Consider the following 3,377-nt stretch of genomic DNA (forward strand, 5'->3'; position numbering starts at 1 on the left):
GTTCCCTATGTATGATTTTGAGTTCCCGATGCTCGAGTCCAAGTACCCTATGCCTAAGTCCAAGTCCTACATGTTCAAGTTCTCATCAATCCGAGCCTGAGTTCCCCATGCCCGGGTCCAAGTGCCCTAACTTTGATTCTGAGTCCTACATGCTCGAGTCCAAGTTCATCATGTCCAAGTCTGAGTTCTCCATACCTTAGTCAAGTCCAAGTACTCCATGCCCAACTCTGAATTCCCCATGCCCAAGTCCATGCTGCCCATAGTCTCCTTACCTTTCTGGTTACAATTGGTCTTTGCACAAATGGCTTGCGGATTATTTATAGAACGAACATAGTGTTGCCCATAGTGTTGTTTAACTTCCTGGCTACAGTTTCAAATAGTCACTTAATTTCTGGTCCGTGGTTGGTCTCTGCGACAATTGGCACAATCCTCAAACTATAACTGGAGCACAACCGACTCGCAAGGCCGGTCATGCAACGCTCAACCCTGGTCGGATGGGCACACCCGGCTGACGTGCCTACAATGACACAAAGACCAACTACAGCCCGGAAGTTAAGCCAACAATTTGAAGGATTTGTTTCTCAACTATTTGCAAATGATTATGTTTGTATTGCGTTTCTATTTGCCTTGACGATCGTCATTGCCCATAGCTTTCTTTGACAATTTGTTTTTGATGGCACAATACTCTGTTCGTGAAGGATTTTTCCGCAAACCGTCAGCAACCATGCAAAAACCAACCACAATTGGAAGATGAGCGAGCTATGTGCGTCACGTATAGCAAATGTTCCTAATCACCCCTATCTCTCTCCATCCTTATCAATCCCACACTCAAACACCCCCCTCTCTCCCTCTATCATGCAACCAGCTGCAAGAGTCAAAGTCCGGGCGATGCTAAAAAAATGGACCCAAGTCCCAAAACACGTCTTCGGTTCAAGGGGATGCAACAACAAGAGTCCCCGGCACAACCCCACACCCAGCTCCGTACATTTCATTCTTTCACGCTCTAGCTAAGTTAATAGAAAACCTGACCGCATATCCCGCGGCAAATGACATGACCCGTTCGAACTGAGAACCCCCACCCGGGATCACATGAGCTAAAGGAAACCACGCGAACCGACCAGATGATCGATGGGCGAGAAAAGGGTGCGACCAGCGAGCACGTGAAGCATACACGCTAGTCCACCAGGCAGCAACAATGAAAGGCCGGAAGATATGGCAGAACACGCCATCCAGCCAGCCGTAGTGGTCCAGCGCCGGGTAGCACATCACATGATCCAGCAAACTGCAAGGGTCAAAGTCCGGGCAACGCTAAAAAACCGGACCCACATCCCATAACACACCTTTTGGTCAAAGGGATGATATAACCCGTCAAGATGGAAGCAACTCGCACGCCGAGTCGGGCGCTCGCGCATGCTCAGCGCATGCTCGCCATTTCTTCTGCTACTTCTGCCCAGTCAGGTCTCCGCGCCCGGACAGTGGTGGTGCCACTCATCCCATGTCCTCACTGCCAGGCAACGGTGAGGTACTACATTTCGTACACAGAGGATCACGAGAGTTGGGTGTTCTACAGATGTCCCAATCACTCGGTAAGTAACTTGAGCAGATTTTGTTCTTGGCAGCAGTTTTCCCCTCTCGTTGGTCAAAGTTCACCTTTTTGTTGTTGGTTTGCAGCCTACTAGGTGTGATTTCTGGTTTTGGGAGATGGAATATGTTGCGTACCTAGTGGATGCTCATTTCTTGGTTGGGAACCAAGCTGTTGATGCCGTTGGAGCAACAAAGGAGAGGAGGGAAGAACTCATTAGGGCTAGGAATGAAAGGAGAAGGATTGCAGCTCAACTGGCAACTAGTAGAGCTGCTTTGGCCAGGCCTGGCAGCAGAACATGACCAGGCACCAAGAAAGTGCATTGATTGGATTAGGTGCAAACATCTTGGTGCTGCTGAAGCTTCTGCTAGGTAGTGTGATGTTGTTGTGTGCCCTCTGTGTTCTTCTGTTGATGAAGAAGTGAGGACAAGTGCTCTCTGCAACAGAAGAGGAAGAAGAAGAGGAGGAGGAGGAGGAGGAGGAAGAGGAAGGGGACGAGAACGAGGACAAGGAAGAGGAAGAGGAAGAGGAGGAAGAAGAAGAGGAGGAAGAGGAAGAGGACCCAAAAACGGGCCGAGCCAGCGGATTTCAACATCTTGGGGGCGCGACTGGAGGTTTTTTTCGACGCCGGCGTGAAAAAAGTCGCCCTGGGGTCCTGTTGGAGGCGCGGCTGGAGATGCTCTTAGCCCAGGCATAATGATCAGCCTAGCCTAGGCGTCCGATTCATTCCGCATGGGCATGCTGCAAACTAGCCTCGTACTAATTAGTCCCAACGAAGATACGGTCTGCCGCTTGAAAAAATATTCTAATCCCTATAAGACAAAGTACCAGGCATAGGGTGGAAACCAAACACTTCGCTGTGAGGCTAGCATGTACAGGCAAGAAACTCCAACTTTTCAGGCCAAACCCAGGCACCAAAAATTCTCTGGCATGGAGCCCAGGGTGCCAACCAAATTGAGCCGTAGAATTTCTAGTTCCTGAGCCTAGAGGTGCCGCCTCCGGCGCGGTTCGTTGGTTAGTTTCTGGTTGGTGCGGCTAGGGAGAGACACGCTGGTGGGTCCAGTCGGTTGGTGTAAATGCGGCGCAAAGCTCCATGTTTGTCATTATCCATCTTATCATACGACAGATGTCACGTTCACCCATGACATATAGTTCTAAGCGGCGCGTCCAGCGTTCACATTGCATTTCTATCCATAGATGAATCCTATTTTGAATTTTATCCCAAAACCTCTTTCATGGCAGTGCAAAATGGCTGTCATACCAACATTTTCTGAAACCTCTGCCATGGCGGCCATTTTTGCTGCTATTCCAATGGGTGCACCTGACTCGAGAGGGTGGCATGCAACGCTCACAGCCCGAGCAAGCTGCACATGCGGTCTGGCTGGACGACGCCTGGCCGACCGGGCACAGCCAACTCGCAAGCCGGTCATGCAATGCTCAACCCTGGCCGAAAAGGGCACACCCCGTTGGTGCGCCCGCAGTGGCGCAGAGACCAACCACAACCCGGAAACTAACCGAACCATTTGATGGATTTGTTTCTTAACTGTCTACAAATGATTATGTTCGTACTGCTTTTCTATTTGCCTTGATGATCGTCATCGCCCATAGCTTTCTTTGACTATTTGTTTTTGATAGCACGATACTTTTTCGTGAAAGATTTTTCCCCAACCATTTGCAACCACGCAAAGACCAACCACAACCGGAAGAGAAGGGAATTATGTGTGGCACATATAGCAAACGTTCCTTCAATAAATCATCCCTCTCTCTCCCTATATCTATCCATTCTTATCAACCC

Source organism: Triticum dicoccoides, chromosome 5B (genome assembly GCF_002162155.2).
Source record: "Triticum dicoccoides isolate Atlit2015 ecotype Zavitan chromosome 5B, WEW_v2.0, whole genome shotgun sequence".
Classification (NCBI taxonomy): domain Eukaryota; kingdom Viridiplantae; phylum Streptophyta; class Magnoliopsida; order Poales; family Poaceae; genus Triticum; species Triticum dicoccoides.